General features: G+C 45.8%; 1 non-coding gene and 1 pseudogene across 1 annotated transcript; both read right to left on the bottom strand.

The window, feature by feature from the left end:
• Positions 1 to 4,678: 4,678 nt before the first annotated feature.
• LOC134931256 (U5 spliceosomal RNA) lies at positions 4,679 to 4,795 on the bottom strand. The gene has a single exon (XR_010179055.1). It is a non-coding gene; the product is annotated as a U5 spliceosomal RNA (small nuclear RNA).
• A 1,616-nt stretch (positions 4,796 to 6,411) lies between these two features.
• LOC134931324 (U5 spliceosomal RNA) lies at positions 6,412 to 6,519 on the bottom strand (annotated as a pseudogene).
• Between the last annotated feature and the right edge of the window lie 10,995 nt (positions 6,520 to 17,514).

Raw genomic sequence — 17,514 nt, 5'->3', positions numbered from 1 at the left:
TCGAAGATGCGTCTGAATGTTGCCACAAAGTCTGTGTAGGAGGACAGCATGTCATCCGATCTCTCCCACAAGGGTGATGCCCAGTAAAGGGCAGTGCCACTGAGGAGGGAGATAATGTAGGCAACTTTAGTGCGATCAGTTGGGAAACTGCCAGGCCGTAACTCAAAATTAATTTCGCACTGGTTGAGGAATCCACTGCAGGCTTTTTGAGAACCATCAAATTTCGCTGGAGTAGGAAAATGAAGACGTGGAGCAGAAATGGGTATGGTGGGTGGGGTTACCACTGTAGGTACTGCAGTCGGTACACCGGTCGCCCCTGAGCCACGGAGGGTCATTTGGATCCCATCCAGCCGAGAGGAGAGATCCCGGAGACAGCGGATAACATGGCATTGGGCAGCCTCCTGCTGTTCGAGTCGGGCTGCCAGTTCTTGCATCGGCCTGGCCGCTTGGTCTTGGTCTCCGGCTGGATTCATTAGGTCAGTGCTTACTGTCCCAACTGAGGGCTGGAGCTGACAAGAGGAAGCCTCAGTTGCAGGGGCAGAGGTGTAATGAAACCTGGGCGGTAGTATGGGACTTTTGGACATGCAGTAACCCAGCCCGAAGGCGTGACCACGACAACAAAAGTAACATTTTAAAAGTTTATTTCTAGCACTGTTAAGGTGGTACATAAATAGCAACTTGAGATATGGTAAATAATGTTCAATATACAGTTGCAAATGAATACAACTCAAGAGCAGATGGTCCTGGGTGCAGTATCAGTAGGTATCCGTCTAGATAGAAGTAGGTGATGGAATGTCCATGAATGGCACCCAGTTGCTGAATGGTGCAAAGAAACTGACCAGCAGATGGTACTCTGGAAGCTGGTTGTATTGTTGGGGAGATTACTTAGTTGCTGAAGAAGCCGGATGGAACCGGACTTAATGATGAAATGAACAGGGCTTGAAGATACACTGTAACTGGTGTATATACTGAATGCACAGATGATGCTAGGGATCGTTGGAATTAACAAACGGTGACAAGACACCACTGATGGCAGATAATAGATAGCGGAGCACTGATGGTTGCTAGAGTTTGATGGTGAATCGATGGTGGAGCACCGATGGTTGCTAGAGTTCGATAGTGAATCAATGGCAGAGCACTGATGATTGCTGAGAACAGAACACCGCTGGAAGTTACAGCTGGAAGCCGGTGTTTGAGCACTGCCAATTGCAGAGAGCAATATAGGACACTGTGGAGTCAGGCTGCACCGCTGGATGATAACTTGGTGCGAGTCTCTAGTGGAGTTGGAAGCAGGAGCTGGAAACCTGGAAAAGCTAACCACCACAAGCATGGAGACTGATAACCATGTGTTGACAACCAAAGCACTGACAACTTCCTGGTTCAGGGACAGGACCTTTATACCTGCAGCAGTGCAGGGATTGGATGGACAATCAGGCAGAGTCCAGCAGTGCTGTTGATTGGTGCAGATAGTATCATGTGACTGGAAACAACATGGCTGCGCCCATACTAGCACTTGGAGGAAAATCTAGCTTGTTGCACCATGTGAGAAATTACAATAATGGCGGCGGAGGCCGCGGAGCACAGTGGACGCCAACTTGAACACTTGATTCACAGTGCTTGCGGCAAAGGCCGTAGCGGGCGAGAGCCACCGTGCAGACTTGTTTGCGCATTTGATTTTCAAAGATGGCGGCGGAGGCCGCAGCGAACAGGAGACGCCATGTGGGCCCATCAGAGCATTGGCAATGCAGCAATGGCGGCGGAGGCCACGGGGGCTAGAACGCCATACTACTACATGAGTTCTTTGTAACAGCATCTATGGAGTGGCATAGAGGAAATGTGAAGTGAGGATGTCAGCAGTACGACTGAGACCCGGCCCTGGAACGCTGAGCCAGCCTCAGGAGACACCTGAAAGGTAGATAATGGCGTCCAGTAACCCGGATCGTGACAGATTCAAGTGTAGTCAATCTCTTGAAATCAGAGCAGTATATGTTGGCGACTCTACTTGATCCTAAGTTTAAGTCATACATCATGTCTTTCTTTCCAACGGGCACAAATCTGCGGAGATGTCAGGAGCTGTTGTTGAGAAAATTGTCAGCTCAAGCAGAAGGTGATAACCCAACATCTCCTGCTTCATTTTCTCCGGCAACTGCGGCTGCAATGAAAAAACTAAGCTTCCAAAGAGACCCACTGGCGGTGATGAAGTACTTTTGACATCTGGTCTGCCTACAATCACTGACATGTCTACTGTCACTGCATATGATTCTGTCACCATTGAAAGAATGGTTGATGATTATTTCAGTGACAGCATCATGTCAGACAGTCTGTTTGACTACTTGCAGGAAAAAAGGCAACTTGGAGGCCCATGAACAAACGGTCTTTGTTTTACGTAAGTTGCCCCCCTCTCCAGTGTGTACTCAGAAATATTTTTTAGCGTAGCTGGGCACCTTGTCAGCGATCGGCATATGAGGTTACTTCCCCGTAATGTGAAAAGGATTATGTTCATCAAAATGAATTATAAATTCCACAAATAATAGGATTTTGGTACTTACCAGGTAAATCCTTTTCTTTGAATCCATAGGGGGCACTGGAGTACTCTTGGGATATGGACGGGCGGAGCCGAACAAAGGCACTGAATATTCAAATTTAGGACCCTCCCACCCCTCCATATCCCCGAGTACCTCAGTGTACTGTCTCAGTGTTTTTTACTGAGCGAACAGGAACGATATAGAGAGGTTGACAATGGAGAATACCTATAACATAACGGACAACAACAATGTTGACCCATAACCTTACTGTCAACTAAACAGTTGACACCATAACCGATAGAACTTTATAATTTGAACCAATCGGTGAAAATGTGTTACCATAAGCTCCTCTGAGCTTAATAACAATCAAGTAAAACGTGTTCACTAAGCTCCCTTGAGCTTAAAACAACCCAGGTAAAACTGCTCTGGGTGGGCGTCCAGTGCCCCCTATGGATTCAAAGAAAAGGATTTACCTGGTAAGTACCAAAATCCTATTTTCTTTTTCATCCACTAGGGGTCACTGGAGTACTCTTGGGACGTACCAAAGCTTCCCTCGTGGGCGGGAGAGCTGTTTGATACTTGTAACAGTAGGCAGCCCAAGGCTAGATGCTGATGGCGCCACCATTTATAACGTGTAAACGTGCACAAACATGGTGCACATGAAGGCTATATAGCCGCGTTTTAGACACTCCACGACCCACTGGGTCTGACATTCCCACAGAACCTGTGGGATGAGTTATTACTGACGTAGGCGATTGTAACCTAGCCTTAAGGTAAGCCTGACTTGTAGTCATTATTATTACCCAACTCGATAATGTCTGCTGAGAAACTGGCTAACCCCAGTTGGCAGTATCATAGAGAACAAACAACGTATTCATATCACGTACTGTTGACGTTCGGCACATATATAAACGCGTAATGCGTGTACCACATTCAGTTCTAGAATGTGCTGTCCACACAGGAACCCCTATTGGTACATTGATGTGAAGAATACGAAAGCGTGATTCGTCCGAAGATCTGCTTTGTCATGAGAAAACTGAAATACGGTGGCTTGGAATACAAGGCACCCAAATATGAAAACAAACCCTTGCCGAAGCCAAGGCTAGAAGAAAAAATTGTTTTCCAAAGTGAGAAACTTAATTCCCATTTGTTGAAAGGGTTCACAATATGAAACTGTAAGAAATCTGAACCCAACTTCAAGTCGCCTGGCGCTGTAGGTGGGATAAATAGAGTGTGAACTTTGATGACACCTTGTAGAAAGATGTGTACAGACGCAAATAGAAGCAAACGTCTTTGAAAATAAGTTTACCACACAGATACCTGCACTCTTCGTGCAGATCAACGCAGTTTTCCATCCCACCCCGTTTAACAGAATACGGGTTACTTGAAGGATGATGTTGGAACTTCCGAGGTTTACAACCTATGTAAGCACACGAAATTTTGTAAAAATGAGCTGCCTTAAACGGCTTACTATTTCGTAACATGGTTAGTATAACCGATACTGTAATGCTCAATTTCTTAAGAGGGCGGTCTGAACCCTCACCCCGTCAACCGCAGCTGCGGTACCTAGATAATAGGTACCTAGGGAACTATGGGTAAACTAACGTTTCCTGATGTAACAGGTTGGACGTATTATGAGCGGGCCAAGATCGTGTGCAAGTATTCCTTGAAAATTCGAGAAGCAAACTTCTCCGAAACCCATGAGATACCACCAGTATGACTGTGACAAACTGTCTTATGATCCGTTTTGACAACGGAGAGAGCAGCGGAAAATGGTGGAGCCAGATACACGATGCTGAATGACCACATGAATGTGAGAGACTCCACCGCCACTGCCCTTGTGATCTGTTTTGTACACATACTGAACTTTCGTAATTGTGGCGAGATGCCATCATGTATACTTGAGGGTAACCCCCTTCTGTGGACTCACATATGAAACACCTCTAGATTTAATGTCCAGTTTTCAGGATCCAAATCCTGACGGGTGAGATCCTCTGTCTAACAGATGTCCACTCACATAATGATCTCTTGACATTTTCACATAATGGTGTTCTGAGCCATTGAGGATCTGAGTTACCTGCCGCATTGCCATGCGGCTACTTGGTTCTCACTGGTTGTTGTGTATGCAACTGCCGTTGCCTTGTTTGACTGCTTAAGGCCAGCGTGGGACATGCATCAAAAATTTACATGAAACTCATGGTTGTTCCTCTCCACCGAAATCTTTAGTAAAAGGCGAAAGATTTATTCGTTCTGAAGAGAAACCAGAGTATATACCTGGTCAGACTGAAAGCGAATTATGTATTGCATTGTAAAATGCCCAGAGTTCTAGGACATTTATCGACAGCAATCTGTCGTGTTTTAGAACCTTTGTTGCTAATTTTAACTACAAATCCTGACCCTCTGCGACTGTCGTCCAGAGTATATGCACCCTTTTCCCTCTGTGGGAAACGCGAGTGAAGGGTGGCGAACTAAATTGAAAACACATCGTTATTCGTAATAGGTGAATACACCAATGTACCGCTAGTGTGCGTGTTTTGCACTAATTACTAGACGTACATTTGTTATTGCTGGTGTAGTAGGTAAAAGTCTTTGATTTACCGTATTTATCATCTTACCTAGGCATTGACATCGTTTAGACGGAATTAGATGCGATTGTTTTCGAACTTGATCTGCTACCGCAGTATACCTTAGTAGCGCAAGGTTAGAGGAACTTTGTTGAGACAGAGTTCGTATGTGAGATGAGCTATCATCCCAACATCACTTTTGGTAAATACCCAAAGCGATAAGCAACGGTAGACATGAAATGGTTAATGGTTGTGGCGAATTGCAAACGCTAAAACCTGTGATGAACAAACCGGAATGGGTATATACGCATTGCAAATGCCAGTATTTTGTGGCTCCAATATGCCAATACTACCTGCAGCAAATCCATTTTCAAACTGCAGTAAGTGATTTGTTGATTGCAACTGCGACGGAGCTGTATGGATTGGTTACCCCAACCAGAGGGGAATAAGCCACCCTGACTCTGCCTGTATTATAAAGACAGCTGAAACCCAGTAGAGACCAAATGGCTACCTGCCAATCCGTTCGACAGAGGCAGTCATGACCCTGTTGAAGTCTGGAAACCCCGCAAAGGTAACATGTAAAGACGCGCTCCCACAATTGGAAAAGAGGTCATCAACTACTGGCTTGCAGACCGTAGCGACCTGTCGTTACAAGGCGTGAGTGTTTGTATCACCGCCTTGAAACTGAAGTCTAAAGGGATTAAATGCCGGCACAAGAATTCCGTTTCGATTAACGGCTGAATATCAAATGTAGGACCAACAAGCTGTGGCCTTGTCGTGCTGAACTGGCGACGATGAAACGTCGTTAGAAGCTTTACAGATATACTCTGTAGCTTCTTTTAACCGTAATGTCTAGTGACCCAAATGTTTCATGGGTCTTTATGTTTGACACAGACGCATTTACCAATGTCGGATGGCGTCATATTGTAAACGATTAAATAGTGGTCAAAGTCTACTAAGTGGAACAATGGAGACATTGACTCCCTGTAATTTAGCAATGTATGTTCGCAACAACCCTGCACTATCTGAGTGCTGGTCTAATGAACCCTTCTCACTCGTGGTTATCGGTGTGAGATTCGACATAGAATCGTGCATTACATTATAAGACCAGTTAAATAAGCACTGTGGTACCCAAAGGGAATTCCTCTGGAAAACTGTCTTTTGTTAGAGCTGGCGGAATAACTTCCGAGACTCCGATGCCAATGTTATTTTTTTTTTTTTTTTTGGTCTGTACTAGAGCCTTACTCGCTATGCAGACAGACACCCCAATAGGCCACGGACAGCCATTGCACGCCTTATGACGTTATCATGTCATATATATATATTGTATTGGTGAACAGCATAATAATATTAAACTCAAGGTTGATTCTCTCTACGGAAATCTTTAGTAAAACTAAAGATTTATTCGCTGTGAAGAAAAAACAGAGTAATCTTTATGTGAAAAGCAGTTCACATGGCCTATGAAACCCGAACCAAATTCCTACTAACCCCCCTACGCCTCTGGTGGCTTAGAGATGTAGGGCAGGAATGTTCTAGAATCATGTAGAAAAACAGTTTACATGCCGATTAAAATTTCCCACTAACACCCCTGCGCCTCCAGTGGCTTAGAGATGTAGGGCAGGAATGTTCCAGAATCACAAACTGGAAAACAACAGGCAGCATGGTTAAAATGGCCCGTTTGCCATGCTGACCTTTCCGTATAGGTTATTATACAGTATAACCACAGGACGGTTACAACTGTTCTATGAATAAATATATATATAAGCTGATAGGCCATGATCACATCAGACATTAATATTAATATATTAATATAGGCTCCCTAGCTTTGTTAATAGCAGCCATTAATATAGGTTAAACTCTGAAAATCACAGCCAGTAATATAGTTCAATTATTACTGTCAGTATCGGTAACAAGCTTATATCTGTGATAGATATATATATATATAAATATATATATACCCAGCTGGTCATATATCCGCCAGCTTCCACCGTGCCTCTTCCCCCCCTATGATCATCTGCGGGAAGCCTGCACTTGTGATCGTCTCTGTAGTGAGACTGATGGGCGGCCGGACGTAGCTGGGCGGCCGTGTTGGAAGCCTGCCCTGGCATTTGCAGGCCGTGACGGAGCGGCGGTCATACTGGTACTAAGTATGGCTTACCTGCTGTGCAGCCGTACGGAGCCCAGTGTGCGGCAGGACGGACTGGCGGCTACCGGAGCGCTGGGACGGGCGGCCTGATGTCAGACGGAGCAGCTGCTTCGTATGAACTCCCCCTGCTGCGGCAGGAGGGAGCTTGGCGGCGACCGGAGCGCTGGGACGGGCGGCTTGATGTCCCCGTCTGTGTGATACATAGCGGCTGTTTAGCGTCGTCTGATCTCCCCCTGCTATGCGGCAGGACGGAGTTGGCGGCTGCCGGAGCACTGGGACGGCTTGTCTCCTCAGAAGGTAGTGGCTGTCTTGGCGGGTATGAGCTCCCCCTGCTGTGCGGCGGGACGGAGCTGTATTGTATTCACATTAACCCACACATAGCGGGGCGGCAGCCTGCGCTGACCGCCCCGCTCCCCAGCCTACCTTTCTGTAACTTCTGGCTGTGGCGGGACTTTCTGTATAAGCTCCGTCCAGCTTCAGTGGTGTGACTCATGGCTGCAACGGGGCTTCGTTGTGTAAGCTCCGTCAGCTCTGTAGTCCTTGTGACGCAGTCAGCTTCCAGTGATCTATTGGCTGCGACGGCTTTTTGCAAGCCCGTCCAGCTCTCTAGTCCTGGCTGCTGTTTGTAGAAGCAGTGCTGTCTGTGGCCGTGAGGGTGCTCTTTGTGAGGACCGACACGCCATGCTGTCTGTGGCTGTGAGGGTGCTCTTTGTGAGGACCGACACGCCATGCGCTGCCCGTGCAGCGGCACTATCCCGGACCCATGTTTTTTCAGAAACTGGGAAGGGATGTGCTAAGTTGTAAAAATAAAAATTAAAAATAAAATTTAAAAATAAAAATCCAAGTGTGGCTATACCACAAGCCGATGTTCGTGCTGTGAGCACCGAAAAAACACTGAGACAGTACACTGAGGTACTCGGGGATATGGAGGGGTGGGAGGGTCCTAAATTTGAATATTCAGTGCCTTTGTTCGGCTCCGCCCGTCCATATCCCAAGAGTACTCCAGTGACCCCTAGTGGATGAAAAAGAAAAGACTTTTACCAGCAATAACCTCCAAAACGTATAGAGGGACCTGGGATGGTGGATTCCAGTGGGAAGAATTAATAGTCTGTGAAGAAGAGGATGTAGACACTGATGGATGTGAGGAATCAGATTATGATGGACAACTATGAGATTGTGGCTGTAAACTAAAGCCAGTTTGTGCACTGTCCATTTCCAGCTTGTTTTGTGGGGGCCCAAACAAACCAATAATTTCAGCCACAACTTAAGTGACAGTCCCTGTCAGTGAAATGATTGGTTTGTTAAACTTTGCATGTCCTGTTTAATAAAAACATTGGGTGGGTGGGAAGGCCCAAGGACAATTTCCACCTTGCAGCTCTTTTCTTTGCATTATGTGTTCTTTGGAGCATTTTTTGGCAATAGTGCATAAAACAAAACTGCCATCCTGTCTGCCACTGCAGTGCCACTCCTAGATGTTCCAGGTGTTTGTGTTTATTTTTTTAATAACTTGTTCCATGTCTCCGATTTATGTCTATGATCACTGCCACTGCATCCATCTAGGCCTAAGGGTGTTCTTTTTTTTTTTCCAAGGGTGTTCTTTTTTTTGGTCAATCAAAATAATACATTCCTGTTTTTTAATAACTGGTTCCATGTCTCCAATTTATGTCATCTGTCACTTGCTCCTTATTTCTTTGCGTTTTATGCTCTTTGGAGCATTTTTTGGGCATAGTTTATAAAACTTCCATCCTGTCTGCCACTGCAGTGCCACTTCTAGATGTTACAGGTGTTTGTTCCACCCACTTCTGTCACTTATCTTAGTCATCCAGCTACCTCGGTGGAACCTTTTGGCCTAAACTGGATAAAAACAATATTGGGGTAGATGTATTAACCTGGAGACGGCATAAGGAAGTGATAAACCAGTGATATGTGCAAGGTGATAAAGGCACCAGCCATTCAGATCCTAACTGTTAATTTACATATTGGAGCTGATTGGCTAGTGTGTTTATCACCTTGCACATATCACTGGTTTATCACTTCCTTATGCCTTCTCCAGGTTAATACATCTGCCCCATTGTGAGCTATGAGGAGTTCAAAATAGACTGGAAATGAGTGGAAATTAATGTTATTGAGGTTAATAATACTGTACGCAATATAGAGGATAATACTTCTGATACAAAGTATAGAGGATGATAATAGTGTACTGTAGTTGTGATAAGCAGCATTCCCACATTCTGTGACTTTACCTGTTTTTATGATTTAAAAAAAAAACAATTGAACCAAAACCAAAATATACAAGGGCGGATTTGGCAAAACCAATTCAAAACCAAAACATTAAAAAACAAACAAACTAACAAACAAACCGAAAAATGGCCAGGCGCACATCTCTAGTTTATAACCAATGTATTTTGTAAGAATTTGTCTCCCAGCCCAGTTTTAAGAAAGGTACATGTGTACTAGAGATGAGCGCCTGAAATTTTTCGGGTTTTGTGTTTTGGTTTTGGGTTCGGTTCCGCGGCCGTGTTTTGGGTTCGAACGCGTTTTGGCAAAACCTCACCAAATTATTTTTGTCGGATTCGGGTGTGTTTTGGATTCGGGTGTTTTTTTCAAAAAACCCTAAAAAACAGCTTAAATCATAGAATTTGGGGGTAATTTTGATCCCAAAGTATTATTAACCTCAAAAAACATAATTTACACTCATTTTCAGCCTATTCTGAACACATCACACCTCACAATATTATTTTTAGTCCTAAAATTTGCACCGAGGTCGCTGTGTGAGTAAGATAAGCGACCCTAGTGGCCGACACAAACACCGGGCCCATCTAGGAGTGGCACTGCAGTGTCACGCAGGATGTCCCTTCCAAAAAACCCTCCCCAAACAGCACATGACGCAAAGAAAAAAAGAGGCGCAATGAGGTAGCTGTGTGAGTAAGATTAGCGACCCTAGTGGCCGACACAAACACCGGGCCCATCTAGGAGTGGCACTGCAGTGTCACGCAGGATGTCCCTTCCAAAAAACCCTCCCCAAACAGCACATGACGCAAAGAAAAAAAGAGGCGCAATGAGGTAGCTGACTGTGTGAGAAAGATAAGCGACCCTAGTGGCCGACACAAACACCGGGCCCATCTAGGAGTGGCACTGCAGTGTCACGCAGGATGGCCCTTCCAAAAAACCCTCCCCAAACAGCACATGACGCAAAGAAAAAAAGAGGCGCAATGAGGTAGCTGACTGTGTGAGTAAGATTAGCGACCCTAGTGGCCGACACAAACACCGGGCACATCTAGGAGTGGCACTGCAGTGTCACGCAGGATGTCCCTTCCAAAAAACCCTCCCCAAACAGCACATGACGCAAAGAAAAAAAGAGGCGCAATGAGGTAGCTGTGTGAGTAAGATTAGCGACCCTAGTGGCCGACACAAACACCGGGCCCATCTAGGAGTGGCACTGCAGTGTCACGCAGGATGTCCCTTCCAAAAAACCCTCCCCAATCAGCACATGATGCAAAGAAAAAGAAAAGAAAAAAGAGGTGCAAGATGGAATTATCCTTGGGCCCTCCCACCCACCCTTATGTTGTATAAACAAAACAGGACATGCACACTTTAACCAACCCATCATTTCAGTGACAGGGTCTGCCACACGACTGTGACTGATATGACGGGTTGGTTTGGACCCCCCCCAAAAAAGAAGCAATTATTCTCTCCTTGCACAAACTGGCTCTACAGAGGCAAGATGTCCACCTCATCTTCACCCTCCGATATATCACCGTGTACATCCCCCTCCTCACAGATTATCAATTCGTCCCCACTGGAATCCACCATCTATGCTCCCTGTGTACTTTGTGGAGGCAATTGCTGCTGGTCAATGTCTCCGCGGAGGAATTGATTATAATTCATTTTAATGAACATCATCTTCTCCACATTTTCTGGATGTAACCTCGTACGCCGATTGCTGACAAGGTGAGCGGCGGCACTAAACACTCTTTCGGAGTACACACTTGTGGGAGGGCAACTTAGGTAGAATAAAGCCAGTTTGTGCAAGGGCCTCCAAATTGCCTCTTTTTCCTGCCAGTATAAGTACGGACTGTGTGACGTGCCTACTTGGATGCGGTCACTCATATAATCCTCCACCATTCTATTAATGTTGAGAGAATCATATGCAGTGACAGTAGACGACATGTCCGTAATCGTTGTCAGGTCCTTCAGTCCGGACCAGATGTCAGCATCAGCAGTCGCTCCAGACTGCCCTGCATCACCGCCAGCGGGTGGGCTCGGAATTCTGAGCCTTTTCCTCGCACCCCCAGTTGCGGGAGAATGTGAAGGAGGAGATGTTGACAGGTCGCGTTCCGCTTGACTTGACAATTTTGTCACCAGCAGGTCTTTCAACCCCAGCAGACCTGTGTCTGCCGGAAAGAGAGATCCAAGGTAGGCTTTAAATCTAGGATCGAGCACGGTGGCCAAAATGTAGTGCTCTGATTTCAACAGATTGACCACCCGTGAATCCTTGTTAAGCGAATTAAGGGCTGCATCCACAAGTCCCACATGCCTAGCGGAATCGCTCCGTGTTAGCTCCTTCTTCAATGCCTCCAGCTTCTTCTGCAAAAGCCTGATGAGGGGAATGACCTGACTCAGGCTGGCAGTGTCTGAACTGACTTCACGTGTGGCAAGTTCAAAGGGCATCAGAACCTTGCACAACGTTGAAATCATTCTCCACTGCACTTGAGACAGGTGCATTCCACCTACTATATCGTGCTCAATTGTATAGGCTTGAATGGCCTTTTGCTGCTCCTCCAACCTCTGAAGCATATAGAGGGTTGAATTCCACCTCGTTACCACTTCTTGCTTCAGATGATGGCAGGGCAGGTTCAGTAGTTTTTGGTGGTGCTCCAGTTTTCTGTACGTGGTGCCTGTACGCCGAAAGTGTCCCGCAATTCTTCTGGCCACCGACAGCATCTCTTGCACGCCCCTGTCGTTTTTTAAAAAATTCTGCACCACCAAATTCAAGGTATGTGCAAAACATGGGACGTGCTGGAATTGGCCCAGATTTAATGCACACACAATATTGCTGGCGTTGTCCGATGCCACAAATCCACAGGAGAGTCCAATTGGGGTAAGCCATTCCGCGATGATCTTCCTCAGTTGCCGTAAGAGGTTTTCAGCTGTGTGCGTATTCTGGAAAGCGGTGATACAAAGCGTAGCCTGCCTAGGAAAGAGTTGGCGTTTGCGAGATGCTGCTACTGGTGCCGCCGCTGCTGTTCTTGCGGCGGGAGTCCATACATCTACCCAGTGGGCTGTCACAGTCATATAGTCCTGACCCTGCCCTGCTCCACTTGTCCACATGTCCGTGGTTAAGTGGACATTGGGTACAGCTGCATTTTTTAGGACACTGGTGACTCTTTTTCTGAGGTCTGTGTACATTTTCGGTATCGCCTGCCTAGAGAAATGGAACCTAGATGGTATTTGGTACCGGGGACACAGTACCTCCAACAAGTCTCTAGTTGGCTCTGCAGTAATGATGGATACCGGAACCACGTTTCTCACCACCCAGGATGCCAAGGCCTCAGTTATCCGCTTTGCAGTAGGATGACTGCTGTGATATTTCATCTTCCTCGCAAAGGACTGTTGAACAGTCAATTGCTTACTGGAAGTAGTACAAGTGGGCTTACGACTTCCCCTCTGGGATGACCATCGACTCCCAGCGGCAACAACAGCAGCGCCAGCAGCAGTAGGCGTTACACGCAAGGATGCATCGGAGGAATCCCAGGCAGGAGAGGACTCGTCAGACTTGCCAGTGACATGGCCTGCAGGACTATTGGCATTCCTGGGGAAGGAGGAAATTGACACTGAGGGAGTTGGTGGGGTGGTTTGCGTGAGCTTGGTTACAAGAGGAAGGGATTTACTGGTCAGTGGACTGCTTCCGCTGTCACCCAAAGTTTTTGAACTTGTCACTGACTTATTATGAATGCGCTGCAGGTGACGTATAAGGGAGGATGTTCCGAGGTGGTTAACGTCCTTACCCCTACTTATTACAGCTTGACAAAGGGAACACACGGCTTGACACCTGTTGTCCGCATTTCTGGTGAAATACCTCCACACCGAAGAGCTGATTTTTTTGGTATTTTCACCTGGCATGTCAACGGCCATATTCCTCCCACGGACAACAGGTGTCTCCCCGGGTGCCTGACTTAAACAAACCACCTCACCATCAGAATCCTCCTGGTCAATTTCCTCCCCAGCGCCAGCAACACCCATATCCTCCTCATCCTGGTGTACTTCAACACTGACATCTTCAATCTGACTATCAGGAACTGGACTGCGGGTGCTCCTTCCAGCACTTGCAGGGGGCGTGCAAATGGTGGAAGGCGCATGCTCTTCACCTCCAGTGTTGGGAAGGTCAGGCATCGCAACCGACACAATTGGACTCTCCTTGTGGATTTGGGATTTCGAAGAACGCACAGTTCTTTGCGGTGCTTTTGCCAGCTTGAGTCTTTTCAGTTTTCTAGCGAGAGGCTGAGTGCTTCCATCCTCATGTGAAGCTGAACCACTAGCCATGAACATAGGCCAGGGCCTCAGCCGTTCCTTGCCACTCCGTGTGGTAAATGGCATATTGGCAAGTTTACGCTTCTCCTCCGACAATTTTATTTTAGGTTTTGGAGTCCTTTTTTTTCTGATATTTGGTGTTTTGGATTTGACATGCTCTGTACTATGACATTGGGCATCGGCCTTGGCAGACGACGTTGCTGGCATTTCATCGTCTCGGCCATGACTAGTGGCAGCAGCTTCAGCACGAGGTGGAAGTGGATCTTGATCTTTCCCTAATTTTGGAACCTCAACTTTTTTGTTCTCCATATTTTATAGGCAGAACTAAAAGGCACCTCAGGTAAACAATGGAGATGGATGGATTGGATACTAGTATTGGATACCTGCCGACTGCCGACACAGAGGTAGCCACAGCCGTGAACTACCGCACTGTACACTGGTTGATAAAGAGATAGTAGTATACTCGTAACAACTAGTATGACACTATGACGACGGTATAAAGAATGAAAAAAAAACCACGGTTAGGTGGTATATATTATAATAATAATACAATTATGGATGGACGGACTGCCTGCCGACTGCCGACACAGAGGTAGCCACAGCCGTGAACTACCGCACTGTACACTGGTTGATAAAGAGATAGTAGTATACTCGTAACAACTAGTATGACACTATGACGACGGTATAAAGAATGAAAAAAAAACCACGGTTAGGTGGTATATATTATAATAATAATACAATTATGGATGGACGGACTGCCTGCCGACTGCCGACACAGAGGTAGCCACAGCCGTGAACTACCGCACTGTACACTGGTTGATAAAGAGATAGTAGTATACTCGTAACAACTAGTATGACACTATGACGACGGTATAAAGAATGAAAAAAAAACCACGGTTAGGTGGTATATATTATAATAATAATACAATTATGGATGGACGGACTGCCTGCCGACTGCCGACACAGAGGTAGCCACAGCCGTGAACTACCGCACTGTACACTGGTTGATAAAGAGATAGTAGTATACTCGTAACAACTAGTATGACACTATGACGACGGTATAAAGAATGAAAAAAAAACCACGGTTAGGTGGTATATATTATAATAATAATACAATTATGGATGGACGGACTGCCTGCCGACTGCCGACACAGAGGTAGCCACAGCCGTGAACTACCGCACTGTACACTGGTTGATAAAGAGATAGTAGTATACTCGTAACAACTAGTATGACACTATGACGACGGTATAAAGAATGAAAAAAAAACCACGGTTAGGTGGTATATATTATAATAATAATACAATTATGGATGGACGGACTGCCTGCCGACTGCCGACACAGAGGTAGCCACAGCCGTGAACTACCGCACTGTACACTGGTTGATAAAGAGATAGTAGTATACTCGTAACAACTAGTATGACACTATGACGACGGTATAAAGAATGAAAAAAAAACCACGGTTAGGTGGTATATATTATAATAATAATACAATTATGGATGGACGGACTGCCTGCCGACTGCCGACACAGAGGTAGCCACAGCCGTGAACTACCGCACTGTACACTGGTTGATAAAGAGATAGTAGTATACTCGTAACAACTAGTATGACACTATGACGACGGTATAAAGAATGAAAAAAAAACCACGGTTAGGTGGTATATATTATAATAATAATACAATTATGGATGGACGGACTGCCTGCCGACTGCCGACACAGAGGTAGCCACAGCCGTGAACTACCGCACTGTACACTGGTTGATAAAGAGATAGTAGTATACTCGTAACAACTAGTATGACACTATGACGACGGTATAAAGAATGAAAAAAAAACCACGGTTAGGTGGTATATATTATAATAATAATACAATTATGGATGGACGGACTGCCTGCCGACTGCCGACACAGAGGTAGCCACAGCCGTGAACTACCGCACTGTACACTGGTTGATAAAGAGATAGTAGTATACTCGTAACAACTAGTATGACACTATGACGACGGTATAAAGAAAGAAAAAAAAATACCACGGTTAGGTGGTATATATTGTAATACAATTATGGATGGACGGACTGCCTGCCGAGTTCCGACTGCCGACACAGAGGTAGCCACAGCCGTGAACTACCGCACTGTACTGTGTCTGCTGCTAATATAGACTGGTTGATAAAGAGATAGTATACAATACATACAACAATATACTACTATACTGGTGGTCAGGCACTGGTCACCACTAGTCACACTGGCAGTGGCACTCCTGCAGCAAAAGTGTGCACTGTTTAATTTTAAATTAATATAATATTATGTACTCCTGGGGGCTCCTGCTATAACAACCTGCAGTGCTCCCCAGTCTCCCCCACAATTATTATAAGCTTTGCCTTTTATACATTGATGTGCAGCACACTGGGCTGAGCTGAGTGCACACAGACTGAGTCACACTGTGTGACTGGCTGCTGCTGTGTATCGTTTTTTTTCAGGCAGAGAACGGATATAGCAGAGAACGGATATATTAAAATAAATAAAAGTTAACTAACAACAACTGCACTGGTCACTGTGGTAAACTCTGTCTGACTCTGCACAATCTCTCTCTCTCTTCTAATCTAATTTCTAATGGAGAGGACGCCAGCCACGTCCTCTCCCTATCAATCTCAATGCACGTGTGAAAATGGCGGCGACGCGCGGCTCCTTATATAGAATCCGAGTCTCGCGAGAATCCGACAGCGTCATGATGACGTTCGGGCGCGCTCGGGTTAACCGAGCAAGGCGGGAGGATCCGAGTCTGCTCGGACCCGTGAAAAAAACATGAAGTTCGTGCGGGTTCGGTTTCAGAGAAACCGAACCCGCTCATCTCTAATGTGTACTATGGCCCTCATTCTGAGTTGATCGCAGCAGCAAGAAAGTTAGCAGTTGGGCAAAACCATGTGCACTGCAGGGGAGGCAGATATAACATGTGCAGAGAGAGTTAGATTTGGGTGGGTTATTTTGTTTCTGTGCAGGGTAAATACTGGCTGCTTTATTTTTACACTGCAAATTAGATTGCAGATTGAACACACCCCACCCAAATCTAACTCTCTCTGCACATGTTATATCTGCCTCCCCTGCAGTGCACATGGTTTTGCCCAATTGCTAACTTTCTTGCTGCTGCGATCAACTCAGAATGAGGGCCAATATTTTTATAGAAATAAATTGATATATTATTTTCATCTAATCCAAGATTAAGAAATGTGATCGTATTGCTGCAACAATGAAAAACTAGTTTGAATACTTTAACCATAGATATAGTGGATGGATGGCTATGTGACAAGCACTCTTTAAGAATAGAAACTACTGACTAACAACATAATATAGGGGCTAATTCAGATCTGATCGCAGCAGCAAATTTGTTAACTAATGGGCAAAGCCATGTGCAGGGGAGGCAGATATAACATGTGCAGAGAGAGTTAGATTTGGGTGGGGTGTATTCAAACCGAAATCTAAATTGCAGTGTAAAAATAAAGCAGCCAGTATTTACCCTGCACAGAAACAAAATACCCCCCCCCCCTCAAATCTAACTCTCTCTGTAAATGTTATATCTGCCACGCCTGCAGTGCAAATGGGGGGTCATTCTGAGTTTATCGTAGCTGTGCTAAATTAAGCACAGCTATGATCATTCACATTGACTCCCCCACGCCCAGAACAGGGCTAGTCTGCCCCGCATGTCAGTGCCGCCCCGCCCACCCCCCGCAGAAATGCAAAGGCATTGCACAGCGACAAACT

This window comes from Pseudophryne corroboree, chromosome 5 (genome assembly GCF_028390025.1).
Source record: "Pseudophryne corroboree isolate aPseCor3 chromosome 5, aPseCor3.hap2, whole genome shotgun sequence".
NCBI lineage: Eukaryota > Metazoa > Chordata > Amphibia > Anura > Myobatrachidae > Pseudophryne > Pseudophryne corroboree.
The sequence above is the reverse complement of the archived record's forward strand: the minus strand, read 5'-3'. Positions and strand labels throughout refer to the sequence as shown.